At 44.5% G+C, this 11,444-nt stretch overlaps 1 pseudogene; it reads right to left on the bottom strand.

Annotated features, from left to right (window-relative positions):
* Positions 1–611: 611 nt before the first annotated feature.
* On the bottom strand, positions 612–3,466 carry LOC147378168 (T-complex protein 1 subunit zeta-like; annotated as a pseudogene).
* Between the last annotated feature and the right edge of the window lie 7,978 nt (positions 3,467–11,444).

Raw genomic sequence — 11,444 nt, 5'->3', positions numbered from 1 at the left:
CTACCCCAAACCACATACAAAAGTGGATTCCAGATAAACTGGAGATCTAAATATGGATGGTAAATTTATAAGATTAATTTATGAAAGTGTACAAAAATATTTTTGTGTGTCAGCTAGCATGGGAAGATACTACTGTATTTTTAAAAGAATTTTATATATACACAAAAGATGATAAGAACAGTATAGTGAACCCCCCTGTACTCAAGACATTATATTCAATAGTCAAAAACATTTTCCCGATTGTATTTCTGCTTCTCATGCAAAGAAGCAGAGGAAAATGTAATTTATATTCATGTACCCCAGGTTTATATTCAACCAGTATGTCCTGGTTAGTAAATTACTTTCATCTAGGTTAGTAAAGGGTTGCTATTCTGAGATCTTTGAACAATTTTGTTTCATCCACTTTGTTTTGTTGTATTTTATTTTTTTTTGTTTTTCAAGGAATATTTAATAACAAGGTAGATAACATATGCTTATCTAATATTTTTATATCACTGAGGGTAAAGCAAAATGTCCTCTTTACTGGGTAAGCATGACCTGCTGTATGTGGACACTGCAGTGCAATTTTAAAAATACTGTTAATTATAATTTCAGGACTTCAGAATCTGAATAGGTGCCAATGCTCTCTCCTTTTTTAATATGGGTGAAGAAAATTCTTTGAAGATCATTTGAAGCTTGGACCAAAATTCCATAGCTATATTATTAGGATCACTCTGTAGTCTTCAGGATTCAGATACAAGGGAAGCTCCAGTTCAACCTTTTAGAGAAGACATTCCAGCTCTCATGATCTCATCAACCAGGAGAATGTTGGTGGCAATCACAGTGCAGGAGTGAAGAAGCTGTTTCTTTACACAGTACTTATCCCATATGCCTGCTTCTGCTGCTACCATTGGTTCATCAGTGTTCAAGTCCACACCCACAAGCTGAGTGGATTCTGAATGTTCTGCTTGAATTTTAACTAGTGTTTCCTGAAGGTCAAAACCAGAGTTCTGAGCGAGAACCTTGGGAATAATGAGCAATGCATCAGCAAATGCTTGAACTCCAAGCTGGGCCCTGCCCTTTACACTGGGCATGTATTTAACCAGGGCTTCTGCCATTGCACTTCCACTGCGCCAGCACCTGGGACTAACAGCCATCATCAGTAGCATTTTAAACAGCCCTCAAGCCATCTCTTATGACATGTTCGATTTGAGTAAATGTGTGCTCATTTGGTCCTTTGATCAATAATGTGACAGAGCGAGGATTGTTACATCTCTCAATAAAGGTGAACTTCTCTTCTCCCAATGTATATTCATAGACAAGTCCTGCATGTCCCAAACAATCAGGATTTAGGTCATTAAGAGAATTTAGGGCTATCCCGCCACAAGCAAGAGTCAGCCTTTCCATGTTTCTCCTTTTAGCTCTGCGCAGAGCTATTATGCCTTCTTTGGCAAGAGCATCTAAGGAAAAGGGATCAATTCCCTTTTGACTAGTAACAACAAATCCTTTATCTGAATCAACACAGACTTTCTTTTTCAGGTCGATTATTTTTTTAACTCTGTCTTCGATGAATTTCCTTTCAGCTTTCACTAATTTCTCTCTCTCCTTTGTACTCTTGTAAAAAAAAAAAAAAAAGCCAGAATTCACTGCTGATTTTTCATATTCTAATGACACTTTGCACGTGAGGCTGTATGCATCTTCTATTCTCTTCTTCATATCAGGATGCCGTGCTCCATGGTCCAGAACAAGACCTCTGATTAAGCTTGTATCCATTTCAGATTTATGTTTCATCTCCATGACCTCAACCACGAAGAGGTCAATAGGTTCATCTTGTTTTTTAATGGCCAAAATGGAGTCCACTACGGTCTCTGTTAAGACATCAGCAAGTTCAGCATGAACTTTAGTACGTAGCGATGTTCTGGCTACATCTATAGGTGTTTCCTTGTGATTAGATTGACTAGTTTTCTGTGATTATGGTTTCAGTGTGTCTGCCTTCCGACGCCCTCTTGCAACACCTACCATCTTACTTGGGTTTCTCTTACCTTGGACGTGGGGTATCTCTTCACGGCTGCTCCAGCAAAGCGCAGCCGCTGCTCCTTACCTTGGAGGAAGGGTATCTCCTCAGGGCCGCACCTTCTGACCTTGAACGTGGAGTAGCTCCTCTCAGCCCTCCTGCGCCCGCGCAGCTGCTGCTCCTTAGATGTGGGGTTGCTCCTCCCGGCCGCCACCCCGGACCACAGGCATGGGGTAGATTCTCTTGGCCACGCTTCTGCGCGGTTGGCAGAAAGTGAAGAGGAACTAAAAAGCTTCTTGATGAAAGTGAAAGTGGAGAGTGTAAAAGTTGGCTTAAAGCTCAACATTCAGAAAACAAAGATCATGGCATCCGGTCCCATCACTTCATGGGAAATAGATGGGGAAACAGTGGAAACAGTGTCAGACTTTATTTTTTGGGGGCTCCAAAATCACTGCAGATGGTGATTGCAGCCATGAAATTAAAAGACGCTTACTCCTTGGAAGGAAAGTTATGACCAACCTAGATAGCATATTCAAAAGCACAGACATTACTTTGCCAACAAAGGTGTGTCTAGTCAAGGCTATGGTTTTTCCAGTGGTCATGTATGGATGTGAGAGTTGGACTGTGAAGAAAGCTGAGTGCCAAAGAATTGATGCTTTTGAACTGTGGTGTTGGAGAAGACTCTTGAGAGTCCCTTGGACTGCAAGGAGATCCAACCAGTCCATTCTAAAGGATATCAGTCCTGGGTGTTCATTGGAAGGACTGATGCTGAAGCTGAAACTCCAGTACTTTGGCCACCTCAAGTGAAGAGTTGACTCACTGGAAAAGACTCTGATGCTTTGAGGGACTGGGGGCAGGAGGAGAAGGGGATGACAGAGGATGAGATGGCTGGATGGCATCACTGACTCGATGGACGTGAGTCTGAGTGAACTCCGGGAGTTGGTGATGGACAGGGAGGCCTGGCGTGCTGCAATTCGTGGGGTCTCAAAGAGCCGGACACGACTGAGCGACTGAACTGAACTGAACTGACAAGTGTTTCCCTGTCCATCTCTTTGCTTACTTTGACTTGTTCCAAAAACTGAAGTGCCTTTTCCTTTGCAGCTTCAAATCCTTCTGTAATTATTCTGGGATAAAGACCTTCAGAAATGGAGAGATCCGCCTGCTTCAGCAGCTCTCCAATGATGAGGACGCTGGAAGCGGTACCAGCACCAGTTCTGTCATCCTGGGCTGTTGCTACTTTGGCTATTAAGGAGGCTGTTGGGTGTTGAATTTACACTTCATGAAGCAGCCCATTTCCATCTTTAGTGAGTTTGATGGCTCCAGCACCAGAAACAAGCATCTTCATGGTGCCCTTAGGCCCCAAGTTGGTCCTCAGCACCTCCTGCAGCCCTGGGCTGCACTGATGTTGACCGCCAACGCTGCCTGGGCTCAGGCCACCTCGGCCTTGGGGTTCAGCATCTTCATGGCCGCCATAGCTGACCCAGCAGAGGAAGATAAGGGGACGTGGTGTGGCGAAAAGCACTGAGCCAGTTCAGCGTGGCTGGGAGTTGTTGTATTTTAAAGCAAACCCGAGACATCATATTATTTCACCCATAAAGAAAGTGAAAATGCTTGTCGCTTAGTTGTGTCTGACTCTAAGCATCCCCACGGACTGTACACTGCCAGGCTCTTCTGTCCATGGAACTCTCCAGGCAAGAATACTGGAGTGGGTTGCCATTCCCTTCTCCAGGGGATCTTTCTGACACAGGCATATTCTTTACTATCTGAGCCTCCAGGGAAGCCCTTTCACCCCTATAAGTACTTAAATATTCACCTCTAACATATAGACTTAAAAAATTATAACCACAGTACCAGGGTCACACTGAACAAAATTCATAATTATTTCTTAATAATTTTATGTCATATTTAATTTGTGTTCAAATGATAAAGACTTTTAAAAACAAGACCTAAAAAGCACAGACCAAAGGCCAAAAGAGAAAAGATGACACTATCAAAATTAAAGTTTTATATTCACAAAGAATATCAAAGGTTCATGGTAGGTTAGGAAAATCAACACAGAATTCATATCTAGAGTTGCTCTATTCAAAGTGTGTGCTGGTCTGTAAGTGATGAACTTGCATCAGAATATCAATCAATTGTGATCACTAAGCATACTGCTTAGATTAGCTGAGATGTTTCTGTCTTATAGCAAGAATTTTTTTTTTAAATTTTTTATTGAATTATATTTGATTTACAGTGTATTAATTTCCACCGCATAGCAAAGTGGCTCAGTTATGCATACATACATACGTGTATGCATGTATTATTTTTCATATTCTTTTCCATTATGGTTTATCACAGGATATTGAACACAGTTCCCTGTGCTCTACACTAGGACCTTGTTTATCCATCTTCTATATAATATTATAGTTTGCATCTGCTAATCCCAAACTCCCAATCCTTCCCTTCCTCACCCCCCTCCGCCTTGGCGACCACAACGCTGTTCTCTAGGTCTCGAGTCTGTTTCTGTTTTGTTTTGTAGACAGGTTCGTTTGTGTCATATCCTAGATCCCACACATAAGTGATAACATATGGTATGTGTCTTTGTCTGATTTATTTCATTTAGGATAATAATCTCTAGGTCCATCCACGTTGCTGCAAATGGCATTATTTCTTTTTATGGCTGAGTAATATTCTGTTGTACGTTTGCACCACACTCTCTTTATCCATTAGTCTGTCAGTGGACATTCCGGCTGTTTCCATACCTTGCCCGCAGTAAACAGTGTATAGCAAGACTTTCTTGATGGAAGAGGAGTGCTTTCATTTAACCAACATTTCTTGGGTAGGCAGTGGGTCCCCATTTTGAGTGGCACTGATTGAGACTATTCAAATAATTCCAAATCAACAAGATAAAGACAGAAAAGCCAACAGAAAAATGGGCAAGGGCTATGAATAGGCAATCCTCAGAAGAGAATTCTCAAATGATTGAAGCAGATGTGAAGAGATGCTCCAGCTCACTGGTAATGGGTGAGATTAAAATCAACACAAGGAGTCATCAGAATGGCAGATTAGAGGTGTGGGTAATGAATGCCAGGTGTGGACAGGTATGTGGGGAGATAAAGACTCTGTGCACTGCCTAGTGTAGGATGTTAACAGGTATAGCTAGCCTGGAAAATATTCTTTATTTTAGTTAAATAAGCACATGCTTTTTGGCTCAGGATTCCACTCCTGGGTTTGTATCCCAGAAGCTGCTTCCAACAGGACCCTGAAGGAGAATGTTCACAGAGGTATTGGTTATGGAGACTAGAAGCTGCCAGTGACCCAGGTGCCTTCTGAGGGCCTGGGTACCATGCAAATGAATGTTTTCTTCAGAGTATGGATAAGGTGTATTTACAGAACAAGGAGGAGCCTTGAGTCATATGCCAAGCCCAAAAGAGCAGAGAGAGAAGGAAATTGATCACACTATTCTACTGATTCTCAAACTTTCATCTTAGATTCTCTTAAAAAGTTTTGAAGATTCCAAAGAGTTTTTGTCTATATGTGTTATATCTACCTACATTTATCATATAGAAACTTAAAATTTAAAACAAGGTGTGGATTCATTAAAAAACAAATGTCCATGTATATAAATATTTTATGAAAAGCAGTTTTATTTTCCAAAGTAAAAAATACAGTGAGAAGTGGCATTGTTGAACATTTTTGCAAATCTTTTGAACACCCACCTGGATAAAAGACAGCTGGATTCTCATATCTGCTTCTGGATTCATTTTGTTGTGATATAACACATCCTGTAAGCTCTGGAGAACTCCAGTGTACATTCAGGAGAGATCAAGATGAAAAAGGCCAAGAGTATCTTAGTATTGTCATGAAAAGTATGTCAACCTGAGCCACACTTTGAGAATTTCTGTATTACAACATCTGTGTCTATGAACAACACATACAGACCCAGATAATTTCACTACACATTTTACTTTTTAGGCACATTCAAAGCTGTACATCAAATCTATTGGGTTAATGCTTGTGGGGTACAAGAGGGGAGTGGGAGGCGCTTGGGGAAAAAGGAAAAAATAAGACAAAACGAAGCACTGAAATTAAACTCAGGTCTCCATGCCTGCACGTGAAGAATAAAAATGATGAAAAACAAAATGAAATAAGAAGACAGTCTGATGTAGGTGCTAAGGACAGCCTGACTGGTCGGGGTCTGTGAGGAGGCAGGGAGGCTGGTGTGTGTGTGTGTGTGTGTGTGTGTGTGTGTATGCACGCATGGGGGTTAGAAGTGATGAGGTCTAATGGGAGCAGAGACATGAATTCATCTGGACCCAAATCCAGGATATTCAGGGATAAGAGGGAGGAGATGCAGCTTCTGCCACATCCCTCTCCTCTCCCCAACACCCTCCAAGCTCCAGGTGAGGACCCTTCTCCCCTTAGACAAAGTCTGCCTCCTGGTTTGAGGCTGGGCCAGTATGGAGAGGTCTACAGTCCTGCCCACAGCCCACTGCTACAGCACTACAGACCCGACTGCAGGGCTGAGGGGAGATGCTCTGGGTGACCCCAAAGGCCCTTCCAGACCTCTAGGCCTTGACATCAGGATCATTTGGTGGCCACAGCTCTGAGCTACACAGCTCTCAACTCCTCCCTCCTGGCTTCTGCCCTGCCAGGTACAGCTCTGCAGGTGGTGGGCACCTTATACCACAGTGTCAGCTGGGAGCAGTGCCCTCCCTGAAGGACCTTCCCGCTTGCCTCAAAGCAGGGCCACAGGCTGCATCCAGTCCCCTTGAGGACATCCAGCCTCCCCTTCCCCTGCTGGGCACTCAGGAGTAGGAAGAACTCACCTGAAAGTCTCTGGCCAATGACAACCACAGTTGGCCAGCTAGCTCACAGGTGGCTGGCTCTGCCTGCCCATCCTCTTTAAGATGGTAGGTGTCCTGGGGAGGGCTTCTGTGGACACCCCTTTGTGTCCTATTCAGCCTTTGCCCTGTCTTCACCAATTGCCCTATGGGCTCTTTGTCACTTTGTCCAAGTGTCCGCCCACAGGTGTGTCCCCTGACTGCACTGTAAGCAATTGAGATCAGGGACATTCTTCCTTCTTTCCTGTGTTCCCAGGGCTGGGCACTCAGGAGGGACTTGGCATTTGAGAAAAGAATGAGAAGTAAAGTCCTGTGCAGGAGTGTGGCTGCAAGAGGCCAGGGGTGAGGGATGGGGTGGTTAGGAAGGAGGATGGCTACTTCTGGTCACATTCCCGCTTCTACCATGGCCAGGGGCTCTGCCTCCCCCCGCTCCCCTCCTGTGATGGTCAGCACTCTTCCTGCCTGTGTCCTTTAATCAGAGGTATGTTGCTGTTGTGTTAGTCGCTCAGTCATGTCTGACTCATTGTGATCCCATGGACTATAGATGACCATGCTCCTCTGTCCATGGAATTCTCCAGGCAAGAATTCTGGAGTGGGTAGTCATTCCCTTCTCCAGGGGACCTTCCCGACCCAGGGATCAAACTCGGGTTTCCCGCATTGCAGGCCGATTCTTTACCACTGAGCCAGCAGGGTAGGAAGTATGAAGCATTCCAAACAGGCAGAAAAGTCAACAGTTGTCATGAATATAATTAACACTCACGGACCCCAGGCTTGTATTCAGCTGAGATGGCCCTGTCATTAAAATATATTCAGACAGGTTGGGAAATGAGCTGTTCTCCTGAGTTCTCAAACTTGCTCCTTCCACCCTCCTCCCAAGACATCTCCGCCACCAGCAATTAAAGGGTTAGTGTGGGCCCAGCCCAGGGGTGGGGTGTGCAGAGCTGGGTGCCAGGATCTTAGCCGTTCTTCTAGATCCCCAACATCTCCCTGGAGGATCCACTTCTCAGCTTTGTCACAGGCGAACATATTTTCTTATTTATTTCAGATTTTCCTTAAAGAAATAAAACAACAGGGAATCTGGAAGCTCCTGGTGGACCCCTCCCCCTCCCATCTCCACCATAATGAATTTGTTGCTTTTCATTCCCTTGCATGTGGTCGTATTTTTGCTATAGAGATAAAGTATCCGTCAACAAAATATTGTACTGTTTTGCATAACTTCGAGCTTTATATAAATGCTACCAAGCTGTCCACATCCTTCTGCAACATGCTTTTGTGCCCAACGTTGTTTGGAGAGGGTCCGCGTCGACACACGTAGCTCTCTGCGTTCTTCCTCACTGCTGAGGTGCAGTCATGCCACTGGATGACTAGACTGTGATTTGGAAAATCTACTTTTTTCTTATGAGGATTGGGGTTGTTTCCAATGGTTTGCTTTTGGCAAACTGTGGCAGAATAAACATCCTCGTGCATATCTTTTGGTGCACACGTGCATAGATTTCCGTTGGATATGGTTCCAGTTATCTGTGGCTGCAAAACAAACCCCCAAATGTAGTGACTTTACACTAACAACCATTTCATCAGATGCGGTGTGTCAGGAATTAGGGGCAGGGCTCTGGGAACCCTCTGTGCTGGCCTGGATGGTGGTTTGGCGGGGGACAGATGGACGACTGAGTATCTCTCTGGTCTCTCCAGCGTGGAGGTATTAGGGTCTTCAGAATACTTACCTAGTGGCTCAGATTCTCAGGAATGAGTGTCCTGGCCAGTAGGGCAGAAGCTGTGTGGCCTCTTGTGTCACCTAGCCTCACCTCCACTGAGCTCATTGACTGCCGTGGCCCCAGAGCCACCAAGACTTCAGGGGATGGACCCTACCTGTGGGTACAGGCATGGCAAGCAATTTTCAGCCATTCTTAAAACAATGTCACATACCCAGGGGCAGAGCTATGTGCTGGGGGTCTGTGTGCCTTCAACTAACTGCACTGGGCTTTGCCAAGTTACCCTCCCAGGTGAGGGCACAGCCTGGTGTGGGAGTTCCTAGTTCTCTGCATGCTCATCAAGACTTCCTAGTGTCAGAACTTTTATTTTTTGAGACATGGTACCATACTATGGTTTCAATTGATTTCTTTAACTGTAATCATAAGATAGCATGCTTAGTAACGACACCGAATACCTCTTCATACATTTATTAGCCACTCAAGTTTTCTTTTCTCCAAAATGCCTGTTCCTGTCACTTGCATGTTTTTTTGCTTGGATAGTCTGTTTTCCTCCAATGTATTTGTAGGCATTCTTTTTGGAAGCTGTACCATGCAGCGTGTGGAACTTCCCTGACCAAGGGTCGAACCCCTGTCCCCTGTACTGGAAGCACAGAGTCTTAACCACTGGGCCACCAGGGAAGTCCTTGTAAGTATTCTTGACAGTACTTAGATACTAATCCTTCGGCAGACATAGGCATACATATGTTTGTGGCTTATCTACTCGCTTATAAAAATGTCATTTTTTGGATAGACGACTTTTTCATTTTAACGTAGTTAAATTGGTCATTCTTTTTCTTTACGGCCTGTGCTTTGTGTGTCTCAACAAGCCAGGCATACCCTGTGCTTACACCTCAATTGCCTGAGCTCAGTGGCCTGGCTGGATTCTGTCTGTCCCTCCACCAAGCCCCTCTGACCCTCACACCTTCCTTCCTATGTCCCCAGCACATGGGGATGCCTCTCCTCCTGCTACCAACCAGGAAGGTTCCTGGCCTTCCTTAATCAATAGAAATTGATCAGAGACCAGGAAAGAGACTCAGGCAAGGCTTTACTGGGGGGAGTGAGAACAAGTAACAGATTCCCTTGCTTGCTCACTAAGGGAGGGTGAGCTGGTTCCTCATATGGGGTGAGGATAGCAGTGTGTCCAAGGGTCAGGCCAAAGGAGTGGCTTAGGGAGTTTGCCCATTCCTTTGTTTGGTGTTGAATGCGAGGGGCATGCTCATGGGCGGTAACCTGCTTTTTACTCCTGACCCCCTATTTTTGCTTCTGGATCCTCAGAGTAGCAGTTGGGTTTTGTTTTTTGTTTTATTTTTTGGTCTTTTTTGTATCTTTTTGTTCATTATTTGCCTGAACCCTGCACATGCACACAGCTACTTTTAGTCCATCATAGTTTCTTTGTATTTTGTTGCTGGAGGAGACTTGTGTTCAGGTACAAGCACTGAAGCAAAAGGTCCCAGATCCCAGGTCCCAGTCTGTCTCACACCAAGTGGGCCATGAATACCCTACCTGCCCTTGAAAGTCTCCCCAGACCCTGTCCCTCTCAGCGTTTCCCCAGGGGCTTCCTCTGTCCCGCCTTCCTTGCTCTACTCCAGGCCCCCTGGTGCCTATTTTAGCTTCTTTTTATTTCCTGGAGCTCTGCACTGATCTGCATTTGTAAGCCTGGAGTTTTACAGGAAAGGTGGTTCCTGAGTTTGGCTGCAGAGGCCTAGGGTTCTATGTTCCCGAAGTGTCATCAACAGAAACATCAAAAATTTAACAAGATTCACAAAACACACTATTCGAACAATGAAAAAAATTATATCACACAATATTAAAATAATAGCATAATTTATTAGTAATCACTCTGAGACACACCACCAAGAAAGGATACAGTGCAAAGCAATACTTAAGTAAAAACACCAAATCACACTCAGTCTCCTTTGACACTGAACTCCGGGATGATTAACTGAAACTTGGCATTTCTTCTCATATGCAGATCAGGAGGCAACAGTTAGAAATGGACATGGAACAACAGACTGGTTCCAGATAGGAAAAGCAGTATGTCAAGGCTGTATACTGTCACCCTGCTTATTTAACTTACATGCAGAGTACATCATGAGAAACTCTGGGCCGGAAGAAGCACAAGCTGGAATCAAGATTGCCGAGAGAAATATCAATAACCTCAGATATGCAGATGACACCACCCTTTGGCAGAAAGTGAAGAGGAACTAAAAAGCCTCTTGATGAAAGTGAAAGAGGAGAGTGAAAAAGTTGGCTTAAAGCTCAACATTCAGAAAACGAAGATCATGGCATCTGGTCCCATGGGACATAGATGGGGAAACAGTGGAAACAGTGTCAGACTTTATTTTTTTGGGCTCCAGAATCACTTCAGATAGTGACTGCAGCCATGAAATTAAAAGACACTTACTCTTTGGAAGAAAAGTTATGACCAACTAGATAGCATATTGAAAAGCAGAGACATTATTTTGCCAACAAAGGTCCGTCTAGTCAAGGCTATGGTTTTTCCTGTGGTCATGTATGGATGTGAGAGATGGACTGTGAAGAAAGCTGAGCGTAGAAGAATAGATGCTTTTGAACTGTGGTGTTGGAGAAGACTCTTGAGAGTCCCTTGGACTGCAAGGAGATCCAACCAGTCCATTCTAAAGGAGATCAGCCCTGGGTGTTCTTTGGAAGGAATGATGCTAAAGCTGAAACTCCAGTACTTTGGCCACCTGATGCGAAGAGTTGACTCATTGGAAAAGACTCTGATGCTGGGAGGGATTGGGGGCAGGAGGAGAAGGGGATGACAGAGGATGAGGTGGCTGGATGGCATCACCAACTCGATGGACATGAGTTTGAGTGAACTCCGGGAGTTGCAAAGAGTCGGACATGACTGAGCAA

The sequence above is a fragment of the Bos grunniens genome, chromosome 2 (genome assembly GCF_055505025.1).
Source record: "Bos grunniens cultivar Pamir isolate PY7600 chromosome 2, Bosgru_T2T1.0, whole genome shotgun sequence".
Classification (NCBI taxonomy): domain Eukaryota; kingdom Metazoa; phylum Chordata; class Mammalia; order Artiodactyla; family Bovidae; genus Bos; species Bos grunniens.
This window is presented reverse-complemented; position numbering and strand designations above follow the sequence as displayed.